Raw genomic sequence first — 26,253 nt, 5'->3', positions numbered from 1 at the left:
GGGCTGTAGGCTTCCCACTGTGCAAAGCCTGTAAGTCAGCCAAAAAGGCTCTCATTTCCACAGCAAGTTGAACACTAAAGGCTAGTTGGCTCTTGGTTTCCCAGAACTGATGCAAGTTGGGGCCAAGATGACCCAGAGAACCCTAGTAGATGGATGTGTTTGTAACTCCTCCCATCACCCAGTGAAAGAGAAGAATGGCAGCCCAAAGGATTCTCATGTCCATAGTATATCTGTGGCCTGGGTCTAGAAGTACTTTTTACTCCCTACTGCATAAGGCTGATGGCTGCTTGGTCTTCAATTCCCCCGCATGCAGCAGTCTGGGGGCCAAAATGACATGAAGACCTTGAGTGGGCAAGTAGGCTGATTGACCTCATGGGCTTGGAGGTGCTGGAAATTTTTTCTTATTAATTCATAGATCTTCAGACCAAAAAAAAAAATCAAATCTGAATCTAATGGGGAGGACAGAACATCCCCTGATATCATGATCTTTTATCTGGATACATTGATTTGATGATAATTTATTTATTTTTCTCTTTAGGGAGTGGGTGAGCATGGTCCCTGTCTAAGATGAAGAATGAAATGGATATATGATGGCTAGAGGGGAGGAATATAGCAGGACTACTGATTTTCTTTACTTTTATTATTCCCTTCTTCCTTGGAACTTCCCTGGCAGTCAAGTGTAGTGATATAACTAAGTTCTGGCCAACCAAATTTGAGTGGATGTAATGAAAACAACACCCAGGTCTGGCTCCTTATAAATATCTCATGTGCCATCTTCTCTCTTTTTCCATCCATAGTTAAGTGGAGAGGATTTCATAGATATAAAGAAGGGCAGATCAATAAGATGCAAGAAACCTGACCCTTTGAATGACTGTGTAGAATAGGACCACACCCCTCTCCTGGCTAAAACACACTTTCTTTATTGCACAAACTACTTAAGCAAGAGATGAACTTTTATTTAGTTAAGCTACTGAAATTTAAGAAGTAATCTCCTATTACACTGTTAGGGTTTAGATATGAGGTGTTTCCCAAAAGCTCATGTGTGAGATAATGCAAGAAAGCTTAGAAGTAAAATGATTGGGTTATGAGAGCCTTAACATGATCAGTGCATTTATCCTCTGATAGGAATTAACTGGGTGGTAACTGTAGGTGGGTAGGGTGTGGTTGGAGGAGATGGGTCATTGGGGTCGTGCCTTTGGAGTATATATTTTGTGGTGAGGGGAGTCTCTTTCTTTCTCTCTCTTTGCTTCCTGGTGCCATGTTCCAGGCTCCTTTCCTCCATCACACACTTCTGCCATGATGTTGTGCCTCACCTTGGTAGTAATGGAACTGGCTTCTGGGACTAAGACCTCTGAAACTGTGAGCCCCCAAATAACCTTTTTCTCCTCTAATTGTTCTTGCCAGGTCTTTTGGTCACAGCTGAAAAAGCTGACTAAAATAAACATCTAGTATTCTTAATTAAACGACTTGGCATTTAGAACCAGCTGAATTCTCTGAACCCATTTTGAGTCCAAGGGTCCTAGTTGTTGGATGTGAAGTTTGGATGATCAGTATCACACTACTGAACTTCAGCCTAAGCCTTTATTGTTGATTTCAGCTTTGTGAGTCTTTTCCTGGAGCAATACCTTCTGTGCATCTAACTTAAAATAAGATCTTGGACCTACACTGCTAACTGTCAGGCAGAGAGGATGTTCAGCTAGATATTTTAAAAAAAACCTCAGGGCTTGTCAAAAGGAAAGACTGTTTTCTTATTCTTGTTAAAGTCTGTCCCCCAACCCTTCATTTCTTCACGCACTGTGAATCAAAGTAAATAAGACAAAATTGATCTTTGGCATTATAGAAATTATAGTATGCTGTGGAGACATGAAACAGATGACTTCACAAATATTTATTGGTAGTACTTGGGATGTTTTATAAAGGAGATGTACTTTGTACTATGAAAATAAATAGCAGCAGGAGATGACATATTGTGGGGGTCAGGGAAGACTTCTTTAAGGAAGTGAGATCTGAGGGATGAACAAGAATTATCTACAATGTTTTCTCAGACCAGAAATTCTAACATTTGTGTGTGCATCAGAATCACCTGGAGTGCTTGTAAAATGCCAGATGGTGGGCCCTACCCCAGAGTTTCTAATTTGGTAGGCTAGTGGAGCTGATGATTTATATTTCTAATCTTTTCCAGGTGATACTGACCCTCTGTTCAGGGACCATACTTTGAGAACCACTGTTTTGGGCCTTATCTCTCAATAGCATAGTGCTGAAAGTTGGAGCACAGTGTTGAAAGCAAGTTGTAGGTCAGCTGAGAAATTGCTCTCCTTAGCTGTCAGGGGAAGCCAGGCTTAGGGACTGTAGCAGAATTAAAAAATTCTAGCTATGTGTGATCTTATGAATTCCTCCAGAATGTGCTACAAGCACATACTTTTTACTTATCTACTGTGATTGTGAAATTACTAGTTTGGGAAGGACTAACCTGGTTACATGGGTAGAGGTAGGTAAATATTAGGTAGAGAAAGTTGTTTGAAGGCTTTGCATCAGAAAAGAAAGCTTCCTGAAAGTTGTATCTTCACAGAACCGAGAGAAAGCCAGTGAGGCTGTAAAGGAGAAGGTCTAGGGAAGATGGTAGAGGACTACAGGGTCTGATCATAAAGGCCTTAGAGAACTTCCTTAAGTATGGCTATTGAAGAACTTTAAGCCAGGGAGTGTATTAGAAGAGTTCAAGTGTACAGGTGGGAAGAACAATTGCGAAGCTACTGCATAATCTAGGATGGAAATGATGGTGTTATGGTACAACATGGGTAAGTGGAGATGAAGGCATTGAAAGGATGTCTTGGAGGTTAATCAACAGAACTTGATGATGATAAGATGTAGAGGGTGGAGGCTGTCAGAGGTTTTGATATTATTTGCAACTGTCTAGCTTAAAATGGTTGTTTTTTGAGGTGAACCACACTGATGGTCAAATTTGGGAAAAAGAGCATATTTTTCTAAAAGCCAAGGCAAGAGGACATTCCCTCTTCCATGCTCTGTGGTATCCCACATTCCAGTGCCTCTAGGTTGATGTAAATCAGATCCTAGTAGGTATTATTTTAGGAAATGTCCATGGTAAAAAAAATGTTCATGCTATGATCTATTTCTCTTTAATTTAGAGGACAGAGCTTCAAGACTTTGAAAACTTGCCTATATTTGTATGTAAAGTCCTATAAACATTGTCATGAGCACCTTTCTTCCATTGTCTAAGCTCCACTAAATTAATTTTTGTTTTGAGGCAGAATTTCATTGTGTTACCTAGACTGGTCTTGAACTCTTGGGCTGAAGGGTCCCTCTGCCTCAGCCTCCCCAGTAGCTGGGGTTATAAGGCATGAGCCATCATGCCTGGATAACATTAACTTTATAATTTAAAAAGTCTTGTTTTAGTCTTGGGTTTAATTTGGTTTGATCCAGAGAGATAGGAAATTCAACTCTCATAAAAGGGTTATTGTCCCACAAAAAAACTGCAGGATTCGTTTCAAAGACTTCTTTCAGCTAGGGAAATTGGCTTGAGTTAAAACTGAAGTAATAAGGTATATCAAAAAGAGTCAGGAATTTCTCAAGTCTATTGTATAGGATTCTGTTATGTTTTAGTAAAAAGTACATTTTTTAAGTGTACTTTTAGAGCAAGGAAAGAGGAAATTTTACTGTCTGGTCTTAGGTAAATCAATAATCTTCATTTTTGTTTATTTTTTGCTATCAGGGATTGAACCCAGGGGCACTTAATTACTGACCTACATCCTTAGCCCTTTTTATTTTTCTATTTTGAGATAGAATCTCAGTAAGTTGCTTAGTGCCTCATCTAATTGCTGAGGCTAACCTTGATTCTGAAATTCTCCTGCCTTAGCTTCTTGAGTCACTAGGATTACAGGTGTACACCACCACATCCGGCTGAAATCAATGATCATTGTTTTAGCTGTCACTAGGGATGGCAATATCTTTACTCACACTGAATGGATAAAAAAATGTAAGTACACGAAAGTAATTTAAAATATTAAAATATCAATTTGGCATGGTGGTATACACCCATAGTCCCAGCTTCTTGGGAGGTAGGAGGATGGCTTGAGCCCAGGAGTTTAAGGCCAAACTGGGAGATCTTATCTCAAACAAACAAAAATGGGTGAGGGGTATAACTCAGTGGTAGAGTGCTTGTCTAGTATGTCGTTAATTTCCCAGTACCATAGAAAATTAAAATAGCAATATGAAATATCAACATAAAGTATCAATATATAGAGTTGATATGAAGTGTCAATATAGTATAGCAATATGAGGTTTAATTAATGTTCTAGAACTTGAGAACCCTCAACACAGAAATTCATAAATGATGTTACTCAATACTTGCTCATATGTTAATGAGTGAAAGCATTTTAATAAACTATATAATTTATTGTTCAAGCCAGAACACTTTCCAGTGAAAAGTAGTGCTTTTAATAGTTATTCCAGGACAACAGGCAAAATTCAGGACTCTGCTGGGTAAACTGGGACACATGATCACCCCAGGCAGAGGTAAAATGTCACTGGATATATAATCACATTATCATATGGTGTGGTAACATAAGATCTGCATATACAAAATGATATTTTCCCTAAAACTCTTTCTTTTGTATATGGTATAATGACATCTTAGATCTGCAAATAGAAATCCCCGGCTGAGAGAAAAAAAAGAAAATAGTAAGTATAAAACTTACCATCTCCAGTTCCCTTCCTTGCTTTTAAAGTGCATTTAGAAATTTATCAGAAGGAATTACTTTGGTCTAGCCTTCTTAACCTTAACCAGGTAATTTGGGTTTAAACTCTTAGAGAAGAAGACTATTATAGGTGAAAAGAACACTGGACAAGTCATGAAAATATTAACTAGTGGAATTAGTACACAAAAGATGGTAGGTTTAGTAGCATCATATCTCAGGCAAACTAATGTACAATGCATTTATATTCTCATGAAAGTAGATGAGATTCAATGGTATGCACAGAATTTGAATGTTTCAAATGACTCATTTGGAGCATGGCTACAAGCTCTATCTAGCCCCTTTAGGCCAGAATGATTTGGGGAATGGCAGGTAAGATTAACAGGACAAAAATTTACATATGTTTTTGTTTTGTGTTTTTTATCTTCTCAAGTTTGAGGTGGGTTTCATACCTTTGCTAGAAGTCTTGTTGGAATGTGAATCACGGTGGCAGCTGATGTACTATTAGAAGACACTGCTACAGATGGACAGTTCTCAGTAATCAGGTAAGTAGGCAAGCTGGCCTTTGTTCTCTGCATAATCTGAAGTGCTCTCTGATCTGCAGCACAGCACATGAAAAGCAGCACATCTGAATTGACAAAGAGATCTTTATTTCTCTTCCATAATGTGCAGAGAAAAGAGAGAAAGAGAATCGGAGTGTAAATTTATTTCTTTGGGAGTGTGCACTATCAGTTTGAGTGAAGGAAATGCTAATGGAAGTTATGTTCCTGCTTCGAGGCTGCATTTCCTGTCTCACATTGTATTATGTTTTATGCTGGGTCCAGAAGTACAGCCTCCCACTCAGTGGGCTGGGGTGGAGCAGCAAAAAGAACAGCTGCTTGGGAGAGAAGATGAATTGTCTTCACTCTAGTTCTGCCCTTGACTAAAAGGAATATTGTTCCTAGCTGGGTAGGGTTATAGTTTTAGTATTCTGAAAATCTGCATAGAAAGAGATCACTGAAGACATGATAAAATGATTAACATGCTAACCTTTTGAGTTTTGTGAAAGAAATTTGCTGCCTAAATACTGTCTTTGGATAAATTGTATTAGTGTAGCATTTATTTATTTCCTGTACCAAATTCTGTGTTCTTCTATGTATAGGTGCCTCTGCTGAAATCAATGGAAAAACATCTTGGGCACATTCAGATACTGACTTTGGGGCTGGCAAAATAGTAGAGTCACTATCACCATTTAATGTCAGTTTAGTAATGGAACAGCAGAAAAACAATCTTTGCTTCGTTGTGGTACTTTGGAATTTATTGTAACTACCCTAATTTGTGGTCATGATAATTGCTCTATTCAGGATGGTAGCATTTTATTATTTATATGTCCTGTGTGGTGATTCTTACACCAAATGATGGAGGCCTACTTACTACTACTGGTACATTTTTTTTTTCCTATGGTTCTAGGGATTGAACTGCTGAGCTGCATCCCCAGCTATTACTTGTTTAAGTTGAAGTTGATTTTAAGGCTCTAGGGTTCATACTGTGCAAAACAAATTTTTTTGAAATTCCTTTGTTCAAACTTCCAAGTCTCTTCAATTAGTTGAATGAGAAATAAGCACATAAAGTTATGAAGGCATTACTTCCTTCCCTTTCCTCTCTTTTCCTTTCATAGCATTGGAGATTGAACCCAGGGCCTCACACATGCTAGGCAAATACTCAACCACTGATTTACTTTTCCCAGCCTCTGTTTTATCTTCTTTGCTGACATAGGGTCTCATTATGTTGCTCAGGACAGTCTTGAATTCCTGGTCTCTCTTGAATTCTCCAGCCTCAGATTCCCAAGAATCTGGGACTATAGTCATATACCAGTATGTCCAGTCAGCATAACTTTTCATTTAGCCTTCCAGGCTTATGTTGGTTTATTTATTTATTTTTAATATTTATTTTTTAGTTATCAGCGGACACAATATCGTTGTTTGTATGTGGTGCTGAGGATCGAACCTGGGCCGCACGCATGCCAGGCGAGCACGCTACCACTTGAGCCACATCCCCAGCCCTCTTATGTTGGTTTAAAGATGTTTCACATCAGATACCTGCAGCAGTTTAGGGCAACTCCTCAAGAACTTGGTCAATCCAGATGTGGTATTTATAGTGGAGAAACCACATCTGGGAGTATGGAGTGTGGAAGAACATCTCTGAGCCAGAGTATATTATATAGTGTCTAGGTATTTGACAAGTAAGCATTGCATTTATCATTTGAATCATATATTTTCTAGGCTCTGAAAATGCAAGAGAGGAAGTTGGATCATCCTGTTCGATACAGGATTGTCAGTTAAAGTGCATCTGTTTCCTAATCCAGCCTTTGGTGGTGCTTTGGAGGTCTGAGCAGTGAGCAGCAGTTCATGGGAAACATGGGAAGGTTTAAAGCTATTTGTCCTTCAGCAAAGACATATTTTTTTGTTTTTATTTTCTGTATAGAACATTTAGCACAATACTTATGAGAATCTTATTCGATATTCAGACACAAAAATTTCTAGCAGATGACTCTTACGTCTGATCTTAGATGTGGAGGGGTCAAAGTGAACCATGAAGGACTTTAGTTCAGTTCTTGGGGCTTCCATTTCCTCCTGCCTTCTTTGGAAATTATTTCCTGGTGTTCTATTTTTGTATCTTGACAAATAGCAAAAACATGGAGGAAAACCCCGGAAGTAGCTTGTGGTTAAGTTTCAAGTTTTTTGGCTCTTCTCCAAATGCTCGAGAGCTTCATTTGTGTTCACATATAAGAAAAGCCAAGCCAGATCTCCTAATAATGCTTTATTTAGTGCTTAAACTTTAATTGCTGGGTATAAATGATAGCATTAGGAACCGATATCAATACTAATGCCACCTATATTATTATTTACTTGGCTGAAAACTAAGCTTGTTGAAATATATCTATTAACACTGCATCCCAGAACCACACATTTAAAGCTTAATTCTGTCGCTGTTCATGAATTCTCAGTATACTACGGTGTCGGGGCTTCCTAGCTTGAGATAAGTTCATTCTGAAATTGAAATGATGGAGTAAGTGTGTCAGGGCATTTTTCTTTCAGGTCACAAAAACAAGCTGGTTTATTCAAAGGATGAAGCACTCTTTGTGGAATTCTAGCCCCTTTAGCTAACAAACAGTTAAATTCAGCATTTATGGTGTATAAACTTTGCTCCTTAGCATTAAAATGTACCTTATTCATCCCGTAGATTTCTCTTTCAACCATGGCTATTGTTTGTCACTAACAGCTAGCTTTTGTGAAGTTAATAAATGTGCATAATAAGGACATAAAGGTATGGAGAAGTAATACTGTAATCCTTTTGTTTGGATAATCAGTCTAATGTATGCAAATTAAACCTTATTAGTACTAGGGTTTTGTGTCTGCTTATCAAAATGTGCCATTTTCATGAAAATTGGAAGTCCATTATATAAAGTTATTATTAACAATCATTTAGGAATTATATACGGTATGCAAATTAAAGTTGATTACAACTAATTAAGGGCTTTCTTTGTTATTTGACCTTGTCTGCTTTTTATGTAAATATGTTTCTTTTGGTCTGGCATATTTTTAGACTCAGAAAAGTATATTAAGACAAGTTACATTATGTATTTTTTAATATATCTTTGTGTTGCCATTGTCTGTGCCCCTCATTTTACAGAGGCACATATGATATGCTAGAGCCATGCATCTCGCTGTTTGGAGATGGTTCTCTAGGTGAGTAGAATTTCAGAAACAGACAACAATCCAATTTCCAGGTCCCTTAAAAAGTTTAATGGAAAATGATCACAAATCCAGTATAACATATAAACAAGCTTCATGCCAGAATACCCTTTTTTTCCACTATTTATTGACTTCAGTGAGTCTTGAATTACAGATTTCTAAATGGAGCTAAGTAATAAATGATCATTACTCACTTACAAGGTGCCTTGCAAAACCTAATTGTTTGTTATCTATGAAGACATTCAGCTAAAGATAAATGACTTCAACACAGAAAATATACCAGGTCCAGTACCAGTGGCCTTTAGGAAGACCTATGTGTTCCATATGAAAATGTGAAGTTTCTCAGTAGGTAAAGAGGAAACACTTGGAGTGAGACTTTTTAACATTTAGCATTTTAACATTTTAGCATTCCTCAGTCCAATTGTTCTAGTTGTTTTCTCTGAACAAAGAAGCTTGATGCAGTAGCTAGAGCAAAGGACCCTGGGGTACTAGGTTTAATTGCAGGATGTAAAGGACCTATTAATCAATAGCTTTTCGAGGGCCTTAAAGTGATGGGTAGGAAAAAGAATGAGAAGATAAACCCTCAGAAGCCAGAGTGGAGGAAATCTGACAATATTGAGATATTTCAAAGGGGTAATTGAGAAGCTAAGAACCAAGCCATTGTTAAATTCGTTCAAATTTTGAGCATTTTCTTTTATTTTCTACTTTGAACAATAACAACTTAATCTTTGAAAAATGTCATTTCAAACTCTTATAAAGGGATTGAAAGCAAAATTTTAATTAATTATAATATGCAAACATAATGCACATATCATAAATGTACAGTTGGTTGAATTTACCCAAACCTGACACTGATGTAACTAGGACTGAGATCAAGGATGTAGTACGTTAACAGGACTCTAATAGCCCCCTGATTTCTTCTAAATCTGGTGACAGTATATGTGCAGATCTGTTTCTGGACTCTGGGGGAGAATTGGCATCTCCACAATATTGAGTGTGCCAGTCTATGAATATGGTATATTTTCTACAAAGGTATGCTTCAGGATTCAATAACTTCCTTGGAAAGTGCAGGAAAATCAAGAATAGAAAGGCTAAATTCATAATTTCTCTGGGAATTTGAGGGTCTCTGTATGGAGTATATGTTTCATTTTCCATATCCTCTAGAAGGGATGCAGATGTGTTCCTTGGCTTCATGGCTTGGCTTCCACATGGATTCCCCAATTTTCTAGCTACCTATCACACTTTCATCATCTTTCCCACTGCAGGTGTTCAGAGTCATTCCCCCTCTACAGGGCATCTTCCACCATTTCCTGCCAGTTTTGTTCCAGTTTTTCAGCTGAAAGTTTTCAGTAGAACGCATGTTTAGTAGTCTCCACTTTAGTGCAGAGCTTTTAGTGAACATTTCCTTCTCTCTTCCAAAATGAAGTAAAATTTGTCATTCTCAAGGTCAAAATTTGTCCAGCTAAAATACATAGACCATTACTCAGTTTTCATATTTTTTCAAGCCCAAGGCTTTCTAATAGTTCAGTCATTTTCTTTCCCTTCAGCGAGGTGTAGGACCTTGGAATTCCTAGCCCCATGGATATTTTTAAAAAAAATCTTCATTTGCACCATAGCCCAATAGGTAGAAATGGCAAAAGGATCTCATGGTATTGGCCTTACAGATAATACAGGCTGTGCTCTATTGTACCACAATAAAGGTGCTGCTATGGGTGCAGTTTTTCCGCCTTCTAAGAAGATCCTTTGCTCTTGTAGGAGTTGCTGGGTGTGCCTGGAGAATCTCCAAAAAGGTTAATAAGTGCCTGTGTAAGCAAGAGAGGAAAGATTGAAAGAGAACCCAGGAAATTTTCACAATGGTGCATGGAAAAGGAAGCAAATGCCAAGTCTCTAGTCAGCCTTTAGAACAATGTAGAGAAACATAAACACCAGGAGAGGTATGGGTGACACCCTCTTCTGTCAGGTGACTGGGTATGTAATCAGCACTTCCTTCTCCACCTGCTGACTGCCTCTGACTCTGGAAATGGGAGATAGGAACATAAAATACTCTCACCTGCTCCTCAGCAAATGGTGAAAATGGACAGAGCTGACCACCATTGAGCTGCAAGAGCCCCTAAGAATAGGGTCCCTAAAGTCACCATTTTGCTTTGGAACACTTTTTTTTTTTTTTTTTTTTACATTTCTCAAAATAACATGGTAAAATTATAGGCAACAGAAAACTCAAGCTATGTGAGTCTTTTAATTCAGGCAGAATTTAAAGTGTAATTAAGATTAATTATACCATAATGGAATTGTAGACACATGATTATTGCACCATATTCCTTGCAGACGTTCATCTTGCTTTCACATCACTTTGGTTTCTCCAGTCGAGAAGCATGCTGAGAGGCAGAGCCAATGGAATCCAGCTGCATTTTGCAGGATGTGTTTGTCACAAGGTTATTCTGGAAGTTAACATTCACTAATGATTGTTTCAGGAGCATCTGAAAGGTAGAGCTGGGGATGTAGCTTAGTGGTAGGGCACTTGTCTAGCAGGTGTGAGGCCCTGAGTTCAATCCCCAGCACTGGAAGAAACAAAACATTCAGTTATTACAAGAGGTGTTAGATGCCTGAACGTGATAGCCTTCAGAATATCCTGCCTTGCTTGTTTGTTTTGAGAAAAAAATCAAATTTAAAATATCTCCATCAGAAACTGAAAGTATTTGGGTCTGTGTTATCAAGTTTAATAAACCACCTGAGCATTTGGATTGTGTGTAAGGGTAAAAAAATTAATTTGTCAGTCATAATTCAAAATATGGATGGGAGTTCAGAAATGTTTTAGAATAGGTCAGTTCCTGAATCGGGGGAGAAGATGAGATAAAACTATCTACAAATTTTGACTCTCCTATTAGAGAAAAATAAATCCAAAGAAAGAATAGACTATAGCATATTATTTAAATATGTAACAAATATGGCAACTTTGAGTCAAAACGTAAGTCTGTGTAATTAGACCTAGAATATTTTTAACTTCAGTTTTCTTAGTTATTATTTCAACATTAAAAAGGGAATGTTTCTCAAAATTGAATAAATTACAGATCCTTTGATTAATTAATACACACTTTTTATTATGGAAGTTTTTGAAATACATATTCAGATTCCTTAAAAAACATTTTATTGGACTCTAATGTTATCTTATGTTAGCATATAATAAAAATATCAGTTATAACTCCTTCTGCTTATGGCTCTTATATAAGTATACAGCCAAATTAAACAACATATAGGAAACACTAGCAAGTGTATAACCCATAACATTTGAATTAAAAATATTTATAAAGTAAAGGATGCCATTTTTCTGGAATGACTTTTTAAGCCTTTCTACATTCTTTTTTCCACTAGGTCACCACAGTTCCAGCCATCTTACTGTAGCCAAAGTGATTATAAATCCATCTGAAAACTAGAATGCTAATATAGGATAACAGCTTTCAATTATGAGGCATACTGTTTAGGTGATGCATAATATCCATTAAGATGGCCATCAGTGGGGCTGGGGCTGTACCTCAGGAACAGAGCCCTTGCCAGGCATATGTGAGGCACTAGGTTCAATCCTTAGCACCACATAAAAATAAATAAATAAAATAAAGGGTTTGTGTCCATTTATAACCAAAAACTTAAAAAAATCAAAAGATGACCATCAGGGCTGGGTTTGTGGCTCAGTGGTAGAGCAATTACCTAGCATGTGTGAGGGACTGGGTTAAATCCTTAGTACCATGTCTAAATAATAAGGAAGAGAGGTAACCAATAACAAATCAAACAGAAACTAAGTAATGCTCAGGACTCCTGTAAGTCTGGGAACCTTGAATTTGTAATTGCTCCAGTTTCACAGTTAGGCATTTTCCTTAGTTGTATTGATCTACATCATTAGCATAGGAGTGATGAAGGCTGACAGAAGGAAAAGGTGGGTGAATTCACTGAGAGATCGATGAGAAATAATATCCTGGTTAGACAGAACAGGAAATAACTCCAGCAAAGACTGACAGGATGAGACAAAAAGAAAGTGCTGTGGGGACTAGAGGCCTGAGTAAAGTTAAAGAGCAAACTCCGAATTTAAAGATTACTCTGTGCTCCTTGTTCCTAGGAGCAAATTGTAACTGTGTATCACTTAGTATGTATCTGGTTGCAAGTAAAAGAAAAAATTGGTCTACCCAAGTAAAGTCACTTAACCCCACCACCACCACACACAAGATGACCATCAAACTTAGGGATCAGAAAACTTTTTCTGTAAAGACAGGACCTGGTAGTAAATAAGCTTTGAGGGCCATTTTCTCAAAGATACTCAACTCTGCCATTGTATTATGAAATTGGCTATGGATAATTAATGAATGTGTTCTAGTAAAACTTTATTTACAAGAATGGGTGGAGGGTAAGATTTAGCCATAGGATGGAGTTTGTTGACCTCTGATCTAAATGAAGATATAGGGATATAATGTATTGGGGAAGTCTATGTAGACTCCTATTTGAAAAGCAATCTATACTGCAAATTTCTGGAAGATTATATATAAGTGGTATGTGTGTATGTGTTTTAAGTTGGATTTTCAAAAATTATACAAAGAAAAAACATTCTTTTTTTGACAAGTGAAACAATTTAGAGATATATAAAGAAATGTTATTAACCATTCCCCTGCTCCTGCTGTTCCTACCATACTAGAAGTAAACAATATTCATAGCTTAGTTCATAATTAACATTTATCATGGTTGGACATATCTATAAAAATAATAGATCCTTCCTCTACTCCATCTCTTTGATGGGTCTCTTCTATACATGTTCCTCAACAGTTTCAAAAAATGAGACTAGAGAAAAAACCCTGAAAGTCCAGGTAGTAGAACTTCCAAGAGCTGAGATTTCTGCAGTGTGGCACCCTGAAGAAGAAATTACATGAAGTTTGAGACCGGAGGAGGAAGATGCCAGGCGCCCAGCCAGACAGGAGGAGGAAGTCCAGCCCCAACCCGAGTGCTAGCCGGGAGGAAGCCCATCAACCCTTAAAACCCATCAAAGAGGGTGTGGCTACCAGCACGGTTCTGCTGCTGATCCAGGTACCCGGTTTCCAACTCCCCCACCCTTAGCTGTGATAACTCAAAATATTTCCCACAAGCTTTTGGGGGTTGTAGCTATCAACGCAAAACAACAACTGTACAGGCACCTGGTTTCTACCTCAGAGACTAGAGCAGGGAAGATACAGGTAGAAGCTCATTTCCTTTCACACTGGCTATACCTACCACCCTGAATACAGAGGCTCAAGCTAGGAATAGACAACGCCACCTACTGGAAGCAAGGAAAACAGTGTTCTGAGAGACTTTTTTTTTCTCTTTCTCTTTTCCTCTCTCTCTTCCACAACTTCAGCATATGTGAAACCAAGAACTGTGCATGAACAACCGAATTACCAAAGTAATATAATATAGAGGAATTGCATTTACCCCCCCCCCATTTTTTCTTTATTTCTATCTTACTTCCCTTTTCCTTCTCTTATTTCTCTTTTCTTCCTTGTTATTTTTTTCTTTTTTTAAAATTCGTATTCTCTCTATCCCACTTTCAATCTCCCAACTTTTGCTATCTATACATAGGGTAACTATCTAAATACAGATAGGAGGTTGAGTCTATACATTCTTCCATAAATTACCAGTCTAGTGGTTAGAGTTCTCCAAAGGTGCTAAGTTAGTTTAACCTCATACCCTCACTCCTTTCCCTCTAAGTATAACATCCTTCGTCTGAAATTAAGTTTTCTATATGCCACCAGATATGGTACGCCTTTTATGAAACTAATGAATATATTCTTAAGTAATAATTAAAACCAATATCTATAGTCTTAGAATCTAACTATAAATGTATTAATAATGAAAACTTGTGCTTAGATAATGTACTGTTGATATTGGGATCTGTTAACATTGTCTTTCTCCGCAAAAGAGGGATTTTGGAGCTATACAAGAACAATACAAATATATAAGGGGAAAAACATTAGCACAACAGTTTGACAAAGCTAGAAAGAATCATGAGCAGTATGAAAAGACAAGGAAAGAAAGTACCACAAACAATACAGGTCAATTCAACATTAGATGAGGTAATATCTGCAGTCTGCAGCTGATGGAATGTCAGACAAAGAGTTCAAGATATACATGCTTCAGATGATCTGGAGTCTCAAGGAAGACATTATACATCAAATTCAGACAATGAAAAATCACTTTGACAATGAATTACATAAACAAATCCAAGAAGCAAAAGATCAACTCTATAGGGAGATAGAGGATATAAAAAACAAACAGAAATCTTGGAAATGCAGGAAACAATAAACCAAATTAAAAACTCAAATGAGAGTATTACCAGCAGAGTAGAACATTTAGAAAATAGAACTTCAGACAATGAAGACAAAGTTTTTCAACTTGAAAAGAACATAGACAGCTCAGCGAGAATGTTAAGAAATCATGAGCAGAACATCCAAGAATTATGGGGTAACATCAAGAAACCAAACCTAAGAGTTATTGGGATACAAGAGGGTACAGAGGTCCAAACCAAGGGAATGAGCAATCTGTTCAATGAAATAATACTAGAAAACTTCCCAGACTTGAAGAATGAAAACGAAATCCAAATACTAGAAGCCTATAGGACACCGAATATACAAAATCATAAGAGATCTATACCAAGACACAAAATAATGAAGATGCCCAACATACAGAATAAGGAGAGAATCTTAAAAGCCATAAGAGAGAGGAAGCAGATTACATTTAGGGGTAAACCAATCAGGATAACTGCTGATCTTTCAACACAGACTCTGAAAGCTAGAAGATCCTGGAACAACATATTTCAAACGCTGAAAGAAAAAGGGTTCCAACCAAGAATCATGTATCCAGCAAAATTAAGCTTCAGGATTAAAGATGAAATAAAAATCTTCCACGATAAACAAAAGTTAAAAGAATTTGCAGCTAGAAAACCAGCTCTTCAAAACATCCTTGGCAAAACATTACAGGAAGAGGAAATGAAAAATAACAATGAAAAAACCAACAGCGGGAGGTAGTACATAAAGGAAAAACTAAGCATAGAGGAAAAACAAATCATGTTAAGTATCGTACATAACCAAATATGGCTGGAAATGCAAACCATATCTCAATAGTAACCCTAAATGTTAATGGCTTAAATGCACCAATCAAAAAACATAGGCTAGTAGAATGGATTAAAAAAAATATCCAACAATATGCTGCCTACAGGAGACTCATAGGAAAAGACATACACAGACTGAAGGTGAAAGGTTGGGAAAAATCATATCACTCATATGGACCCCGGAAGCAAGCAGGGGTGTCTATACTTGTATCAAATAAAATAGACTTCAAGCCAAAGTTAATCAAAAGGGATAAACAAGGACACTACATACTGCTCAAGGGAACCATACACCAACAAGACTTGACGATCATTAATATATATGCCCAAACAATGGTGCAGCTACGTTCATCAAACAAACTCTTCTCAAGTTCAAGAGTCTAATAGACCACAATACAATAATCATGGGAGATTTTAACACACCTCTCTCACCGATGGACAGATCTTCCAAACAAAAGTTGAATAAAGAAACCATAGAGCTCAATAATACAATTCATAACTTAGACTTAATTGATATATACAGAATATACCACCCAACATCAAGTGGATACACTTTCTCCTCAGCAGCACATGAATCCTTCTCAAAAATAGACCACATATTATGTCACAGGGCAAATCTTAGCAATTACAAAGGAGTTGAGATACTACCATGCATTTTATCTGATCATAATGGAATGAAATTGGAAATCAATAATGAGAAAGGAAAAATCCTACATCACATGGAGATTAAACAATATGCTACTGAATGAACAAAGGGTTACAGAAGACATCAAAGAGGAAATTAAAAAATTCTTAGAGGTAAACGAAAACTCAGACACAACATATCGAAATCTCTGGGACACTATGAAAGCAGTACTAAGAGGAAAATTAATTTCATGGAGTTCTTTCCTTAAAAGAAAGAAAAGCCAACAAATCAGCAGCAAATACAGTAGAAGGCAAGAAATAATTAAAATTAGAGCTGAAATCAATGAAATCGAAACAAAAGAAACAATCGAAGAAATTGAAAAAGCTAAAAGTTGGTTCTTTGAAAAAATAAATAAGATTGATAGACCACTAGCCACACTAACAAAGAGAAGAAGAGAGAGAACCCAAATTACTAGCTTATGGGATGAAAAAGGCAACATCACAACAGACAATTCAGAAATACAGAAGATAATTAGAAATTATTTTGAAACCCTATACTCTAATAAAATAGAAGATAGTGAAGGCAAGAATAAATTCCTTAAGACATATGAACTAACCAGATTGAGTCAGGAAGTTATAAACAACCTAAACAGACCAATATCAAGTGAGGAAATAGAAGAAGCCATCAAAAGATTACCAACCAAGAAAAGCCCAGGATCAGATGGATATACAGCAGAGTTTTACAAGAACTTTAAAGAAGAACTAATACCAATACTGTACAATCTATTTCAGGAGATAGAAAAAGAGGGAGAACTTCCAAATTCATTCTATGAGGCCAATATCACCCTGATTCCCAAACCAGATAAAGACACCTCAAAGAAAGAAAACTACAGACCAATATCCCTAATGAATTTAGATGCAAAAATTCTCAATAAAATTCTGGCAAATCGTATACAAAAAACATATCAAAAAGATCGTGCACCATGATCAAGTAGGATTCATCCCTAGGATGCAAGGCTGGTTCAATATATGGAAATCAATAAACGTTATTCACCACATCAATAGACTTAAAGATAAGAACCATATGATCATCTCGATAGACGCAGAAAAAGCATTTGACAAAGTACAGCATTCCTTTATGTTCAAAACATTAGAAAAACTAGGGATAACAGGAACTTACCTCAACATTGTAAAAGCTATATATTCTAAGCCTCAGGCTAGCATCATTCTAAATGGAAAAAAACTGAAGGCATTCCCTCTAAAATCTGGAACAAGACAGGGATGCCCTCTATCACCACTTCTTTTCAATATAGTTCTCGAAACACTGGCCAGAGCAATTAGACAGACGAAAGAAATTAAAGGCATTAAGATAGGAAAAGAAGAACTTAAATTATCACTATTTGCGGATGATATGATTTTATACCTAGAAGACCTAAAAGGGTCTACAAAGAAACTACTAGAGCTAAAAAATGAATTCAGCAAAGTGTCAGGATATAAAATCAACACGCATAAATCAAAGGCATTCCTGTATATCAGTGACAAAACTTCTGAAAGGGAAATGAGAACAACCACTCCATTCACAATATCCTCAAAAAAAATAATAAAATACTTGGGAATCAACCTAACAAAAGAGGTGAAAGATTTATACAATGAAAACTACAGAACCCTAAAGAGAGAAATAGAAGATCTTAGAAGATGGAAAAATGTACCCTGTTCATGGATAGGCAGAACTAACATCATCAAAATGGCGATATTACCAAAAGTTCTCTATAGGTTCAATGCAATGCCAATCAAAATCCCAACGGCATTTCTTGTAGAAATAGATAAAGCAATCATGAAATTCATATGGAAAAATAAAAGACCCAGAATAGCAAAAGCAATTCTAAGCAGGAAGTGTGAATCAGGAGGTGTAGTGATACCAGATTTCAAACTGTACTACAGAGCAATAGTAACAAAAACAGCATGGTACTGGTACCAAAACAGGCGGGTGGACCAATGGTATAGAATAGAGGACACAGAGACCAATCCACAAAGTTACAACTATCTTATATTCGATAAAGGGGCTAAAAGCATGCAATGGAGGAAGGATAGCATCTTCAACAAATGGTGCTGGGAAAACTGGAAATCCATATGCAACAAAATGAAACTGAATCCCTTTCTCTCGCCATGCACAAAAGTTAACTCAAAATGGATCAAGGACCTCGATATCAAATCAGAGACTATGCATCTGATAGAAGAAAAGGTTGGTTCCGATCTACATATTGTGGGGTCGGGCTCCAAATTCCTTAATAGGACACCCATAGCACAAGAGTTAATAACAAGAATCAACAAATGGGACTTACTTAAACTAAAAAGTTTTTTCTCAGCAAAAGAAACAATAAGAGAGGTAAACAGGGAGCCTACATCATGGGAACAAATGTTTACTCCTCACACTTCAGATAGAGCCTTAATATACAGAGTATACAAAGAACTCAAAAAATTAAACAATAAGAAAACAAATAACCCAATCAACAAATGGACCAAAGATCTGAACAGACACTTCTCAGAGGAGGACATACAATCAATCAACAAGTACATGAAAAAATGTTCACCATCTCTAGCAGTCAGAGAAATGCAAATCAAAACCACCCTAAGATACCATCTCACTCTAGTAAGATTGGCAGCCACTATGAAGTCAAACAACAACAAGTGCTGGCGAGGATGTGGGGAAAAGGGTACTCTTGTACATTGCTGGTGGGACTGCTAATTGGTGCAGCCAATATGGAAAGCAGTATGGAGATTCCTGGGAAAGCTGGGAATGGAACCACCATTTGACCCAGCTATTGACCTTCTCGGACTATTTCCTGAAGACCTTAAAAGAGCGCACTACAGGGATACTGCCACATCGATGTTCATAGCAACACAATTCACAATAGCAAGACTGTGGAACCAACCCCAATGCCCCTCAATAGATGAATGGATAAAAAATGTAGCATTTATACACGATGGAGTACTATGCAGCACTAAAAATGACAAAATCATGGAGTTTGCAGGGAAAGGGATGGCATTAGAGCAGATTATGGTAAGTGAAGGTAGCCAATCCCTAAAAAACAAATGCCAAATGTCTTCTTTGATATAATGAGAGCAACCAAGAACAGAGCAGGAGGAAAATATTAAAATTAAACAGAGACATGAGGTGGGAAGGAAAGGGAGAGAAAAGGCAAATTGCATGGAAATGGAAGGAGACCTTCATTGTTATACAAAATTACATATAAGAGGTTGTGAGAGGAATGGGAAAAAAACAGGGGAGAGAAATGAATTACAGTAGATGGGGTAGAGAGAGAAGATGGGAGGGGAGGGGAGGGGGGATAGTAGAGGATAGGAAAGGTAGCAGAATACAACAGTTACTATTATGGCATTATGTAAAAATGTGGATGTGTAACCGATGTGATTCTGCAATCTTTGTAATGTTTTGAATAACCAATAAAAAAAATTAAAAAAAATGAGACTATATCATCTAACCAGGCTGATAGACATAGATCTATTTTATTTTCCTTCAATTTTTTATTGTGAAAAGTTAAAATAATAATAAAATGATTTCCTATAAACTTTTGTCTAGATTTAGTCATTGTTAACATTTTACTGTATTTGTGCTCATGTTCCTCTCCTCATTTGTCAGGTGAAGCCAGGTAAATTGCCAATACTCAACTATTTTTGATATATAAAGTGGCAATTTGATTCGATGTAATCTAATATTTATTTTTTCCTGAATTAATTTGAAACAGTAAATTGGACATTATAATGCTTCACCCATAAGTACTAGGGCAAGCATTTCCTTAAAAAAATAAGGACCTCTTCATTTGTAGCCACAAGATTATTATCATACCTTAGAAAATCAATAATTTCCTTATAACTTTAAAGAAGTATTTAAAAATTTTTATTTGTTTATTATCATTTTTGCAGTGTTGGGGATCAAACCCAGGGCCTTGCTTATGTTAGGCAAGTTCTCTACCACTGAGTTATGTCCCCTACCTTTTAAATATTATTTTAACTGATACATTAAAATATAAAAATGGTACATATTAATGGAGTACCATATAATGTCTCAATACGTGTATACATTATAAAATGTTTAAATCAGGTTGAACATGTTTATCTCCTTAAACATTTATTCTTTCTTTATGGTGAAAACTTTCAAAATCCTTTATTTTAGCCTTTTGAAATGTATAGTACATTATTGTTCTCTGTGATCACTCTACTATGTTAATAGCATACCAAAACTAATTTCCTTATATATTTTATCAGTTTATACTCAATTTTTTCCCAATTGTCCATAAAAAATCTCATTACAGCTACTTTATTTTATTTTTTTGGTGCTGGGAATTGAACCAGGGGCACGTGTGTGTGTGTGTGTGTGTGTGTGTGTGTGTGTGTGTGTGCGCGCGCGCGCACGTATATAGTTTTAAAAATTTCTTTTGTTGCCAGGCATGGTGGCTCATGCATGTACTCCCTGTAATCCCAGCTGTTTAGAAGGCTAAGGCAGGAGGATTGCAAGTTCAAGGCCAGTGTTAGCAACTTAGTGAGGTCCTAAGTAAGTTAGTGAGACCCTGTCATAAGATTAAAAATAAAAAGGACTGGGGATGTGGCTCAGTGGTTAAGTACCCTTGGGTTCAATCCCCAGTAGCCCCCCAAAATTGTTTTATTGGTACATTATAATATGATTACATAATAGTAGCATTCCTTGTTATATGCACATGGGATAACAATATAATTTGGTCAATATCATTCCCCATAGTATCTTTACAATATTTAGATATCAGTATTCAAGTGTTAAGATAATTAGTTTCTGAATCTCATGAACAGATCATATTACACATCATCTTCTCCATAACTTCTTCAGTTTTCCAGGACAGCCAGACCCAAGGGTTCAAAATAGTGATGTGGAAGAATTAGAAGCAGTTACTAAAGATTTAGAGCACTTCTGTGAAAATAAAATACTTTTCTGTTGTGCACATGAGAAAAAAATTAGGTATATTAAATTGATGTTTTCTCTTTAGCTTTTTTTTTTCTTTTTGCTGTACTGGGGATTGAATCTAAGGGTGATTTATACTGAGCTTTTTATTTTTTAAAAAATCTGAAACAGGGCCTCACTAAATTACTCAGTCTGGCATTGAATCTTCCTGCTTCAGTTTTCCGAGTCACTGGGATTATAGGAGTATGTCACTTTGCCTGGATTATAGTTACCTTTTTTAAAAAATATTTTTTCAGATGTTGATGAACCTTTATTTCATTCACTTATTTATATGTGGTGCTGAGAATCAAACCCAGCACCTCACACACGCTAGCTAGGCAAGTGCTCTACCACTGAGCCACAACCCTAGCCCCTTATAGCTACTTTTTAAAAAATCCAAATTCAATGAAAGTTTACACATTACAAGTTGTTTTAATGGCTCCATTTTTTTTTTAGACCAGGGATTGAACCCAGGGGCGCTTAACTGCTGAGCTACATCCCCAGTCTTTTTTAAATATTTTATTTAGAGACAGGGTCTCACTGAGTTGTTCAGGGTCTTGCTAAATTGCTGAGGCTGGCTTTGAACTCTTGATCCTCTTGCCTCAGCCTCCCAAACCACTGGGATTACAGGTGTGTGCCACCACGCCCAGCTTCCATAGTCTTTTTTTTTTAAAGAGAGAGAGGGGGGGAGGGAGGGAGGGAGAGAGGGAGAGAGAATTTTTAATATTTATTTTTTAGTTTTCGGCAGATACAGCATCTTTATTTTATTTGTATGTGGTGCTGAGGATCGAACCCAGCGCCCCGTGTATGCCAGGTGAGCACATTACCACTTGAGCCACATCCCCAGCCCTCCATAGTATTTTAATTTAGAATAGTTCCCCACCTTTTCTTTCTTTCTCTTTCATGATGCTTGGCATGGAATCCAGGGTCTCTCATGAGCTAGGCATGTACCCTACAACCAAGCTACATCTCCATTCCCTCCCCATTTCCCCTTAAATCTAGACCTTTGGAAGAGACCAGGTTAGTTATCTTCCAGAATATCCCACATCCTGTATTTGTCTGATTGTTTCCTCCAGGTATTGGGTATTATTTAACTCCTTCCTCTCTTTCTTGTGTTTCTTGGAAAATGGAAATTTAGTCTAAAGGTTTGGTTAGATTTAGTCTGGTTAGATTTGACAAAATCTATTTGTCAAGTATTCTTCATAGATGATACTGTATATTTCTGTGTATAACATCAAGAGACATACAAAACCAAACTGTTTCATTGTAAGCAGGTTGATAACTTGGTTAAAGTGGTAACCACCAATCTTTTCCATTATAAGAATATGCTTTTTTCTTCACATTTTTAAAAAAACAAGTATAATATTTTATTGTATCACCTGCCTATGTGAATAAATATGAAGAAAAAGATTACAGTTCAAGAATTCATTTTGTTCCTTTTTTGCCATCAAAATGTCTCACTAAGCAATCTTGTATTTTTCTTAAATATCAATGCTTTTATTTCTGTGAAATAGATTTCTCTTCGTGGGTCACGAAGCATGCATATTTTAAATTTTGACATTTTATTTATTTGACATTTAAAATTTTTCCTTGACATTATAAAATTTCCAAAAAATTGTAACTCGCTTTTACCAACAGTATGTGAGAGTAATTGCTTCCCCAAGATTTCAATTTTATTTGTTATAATTACTTTTTACTCCCCACCCCTCAGGTCTTGTGGGTATAAACCTACATTTTATTTTGCATTTCTGTGACTATTAGTGAGGCTGTGCAACCTATTATACAATTTTTGTTTATTTAGATTTCCTATTCTACTCCTACACTTGGCCAATATCCCAAAACTTGTTTATGAGTTTTTGTTATATGAAAATTAAGATTTAAAAAATGCAGTTATATATGTCTATATTTGCCTTTATTGTTCTTGGGTTACCTTTCTTGTTTCAATAGATCTCCCCACACTAAGATAATATGAAATTATCCTTAAGTTTCTTTTATTATTCTATTTTCTATTTATTACTTGATGTGAAGTCAAGGTCTAGTTTTGCTTCCTTTTGAATAATTAGCATTTATGTCAGAGTCACACATATTTAAAAATTGGAGAGGAATTAACACTTGAATGATGACATAAATGCATATATGTTTATGTATGTGCATAAATGCATATTGTATTATAGATAATGAATTTAGGAAGGAATGACATTTTAAGGATGAGCTAAATGACATTGAAATGATGGTAAAGGAGAAACTTGATCATGGTGAATTTCTTGCCCAAAATTTAGAGTTTTAGCTCAAAAGACAAAATTAAAAGATTTGGGTGTCATTGCTGTGCAGTTTTCTTTTGAATTGTAAAAGGTAAAGTGTTTTTCTGCCTGCTATGGGAATAAAAGTGTATTGGTGTATTCCTGTAATGTGTCAGTAATGTATTCCCAGGTGTGCTTGAAAACCTGTCTAGATACTATTAATGTCTTAGTAAATCCATTTCCATCTGTCACACTATAATGTATCCTCTCTGTGTCGCCCTCAACATACAAATATTCATTTTCTCACTTCAAATTGGAGACTTTTAGCACAGGTCAAATACCATTACAGTGTACTCTGCAGGTGTGTCAGATACTTCTGTATGATTTGGTGTGGTAAGGATTTTGCCTTCCCCATGCACACTCCTGTTGCTAACCGCTCAGGGACTGGGTATGGCACAGTGTGGATGCAGGACCTTGTCAGGGAGCCAGCATTTCTGTCATTGGCAGCAGGGCTTCTCTGGCTGTAGCTTTTCCAATTCTAGCTGTTTGCCAATCAAATCTTCTGACTTTGAGTTGAACAATCAGGAGACTTAGGCAGAAATTTAGCAATGGCAGGATAAGCTGGATTTGATAGGAAGTGATATAAATGTTCTCCTTTAAGAGATACAGATAGCCAATCAGGGGAGAGGGAAACCAAGGACTCTGGGCTCGCTGTGCCTGGGTCTGAATCACATTTCCACCATTGCCTTGGCAGTACCAGCTTGGGTATGTGGCTTTAACCACCCAGTGCCTGAGTTTTATCATCTGCAAGATAAAGGGTAAGTCATGAGGATATTGTGAGGACTGAATGATGTGATACATGTAATTTATTTGAAATCCTGCTTGACACATAATAAATACTGTATATGTGTATATTGTATTGTTACTTGTTCCTTGAGAGAGAAATTAGGCATGAAGACTGGGATCTTAGGGAAAAAGTAGTTAGGAGATGGGGTGTAAAGGTCTCAGATAGGTGGCCAGAGCTTTAGAATAATAGGCTTCTAATCCAGGAGAGAGCTAGGGTACAAAGTAAGAAATTGAAGAAGAATAAGACGTTATATTCCATTTATGTATGATATGTAAAAAATGCATTCTAATCTTATGTATAACGAATTAGAATAAACTTTAAAAAAACCAAACAGAAAAAGAAATTGAGTTAGAAGTACTGCTGTATGGTTGACTGTTCTAGGGCTTAGGGAAAAACGGAAATGTTCAGAGCTATGCATACCTAGTTATTGCCATAGTCACTCTGAATGCTGGGTTCAGCCAGAAATAGCTGAATTACTGGTGAGCTACTTCCAAGTAAAGGACATCACTGTGATAACCTGGACAATGTAAGACAAAATATAGATCAATCTTCTCTTTGTCTTCTTCTTCTTTTTAATGGAAAACTTCAAGCACATTTAAAAGTGGAAAAACTAGCCTAATAAATATTTGACCAAATTATATTGTTATATCATATACATGTTTGAATATGTAACATTAGCACTTGTAATTATAATGCATCAACAAGAAATTTAAAAATACACAAAATACATTTTCATGAACCTATCACTAATCTTCAATAGTTATCAATTCTTGTTTCATCCTCACCCTCATTCACTTTCCCATCCTGAATATTTTGAACCAAATCTCAAACTGTACTATATCTGCATCTCTAAAAGTTAAGAACTCCTTTTTATTGTGGTAAAATGCAGATAACATAAAATTTATTATTTTAACCATTTTTTGGTGTCCAGTTCAGTGGCATTAAATACACTTACATTGTTCTGTAACCATCAACATCATTTATCTCCAGATCTTGTTCATAATCCCAAACTGAAACTCTGTACCCCTTAAGCAATGACTCCTTCCTTGTTCGCTCTCCCTCTGTCACCCACTTCTACTTTCTGTCTCTGACAATTGGATTTTTCTAGGTACCTCATATATATGAAATTATACAATATTTTTCCTTTAGCATATTGTTTTTGAGGTTCATATATGTTGTACAATGTGTCAGAATTGTATTCCTTTTTAAGGTTGCATAATTTTCCATTATATGCCTGTACCACAAGGATTCTTTCTGAAGCACAACCTCAATACCACAATCTTACCTACAAAATAGTAATTTCTTAAAATTATCAAAAAGTCAATGTTTAAATCTCCCTGATTTTGTCATAAACATTGTTTGAACATTCTGATTATTTACAGGATTCAGGTAAGATTTATGTATTGCAATTTGTTGACATATCTTTTATTTTTCAAAATTTCCAATTTATTTGTTGAAGAATCTGGGTTGTTTGACCTATGGAATTTTCCAGAGTCTAGATTTTTCCAGTTCTTTGTCCAGTGTCATTTAACATTTTCTTTTGTCCCCTGTATTTCTTATAAATTGGCAAATTACTAGTTAGATATAGAGGCTTGCTCAGATTCAGATTTGATTTTTTGGCAAGAGTGTTTTGTAATAGTATACACACATAGCATCTGGTGGTTTATCTTTCTATGATGTTAGTAGCAATGATCATCATTATTTAAGTCCACTAATCCATTAAGGGATATTCCAAGTCTGCCATTCCTTCTTTGTTTATTAGCTGGAATACTTCTATGAGAAGAAATTTTCCCTCATTGCTATTTGGCTACTCTGAGTAGACTTTGTAAAAAGATAAGCAAGATAAATGCTTATTTCTTTTCCTTCATTTGCTAGTTTTCTTGCTTTCTTTTTTTAACCATATAAGTATTTTAATGTGATTCATGAATTATGAATTTATTTGCAGCAAATAATAAATTATAAAATACTAAATCTTGAAAAACATAGTAAAAA

Source organism: Ictidomys tridecemlineatus, chromosome X, assembly GCF_052094955.1.
Source record: "Ictidomys tridecemlineatus isolate mIctTri1 chromosome X, mIctTri1.hap1, whole genome shotgun sequence".
Classification (NCBI taxonomy): Eukaryota; Metazoa; Chordata; class Mammalia; order Rodentia; family Sciuridae; genus Ictidomys; species Ictidomys tridecemlineatus.
The sequence above is the reverse complement of the archived record's forward strand: the minus strand, read 5'-3'. Positions refer to the sequence as shown.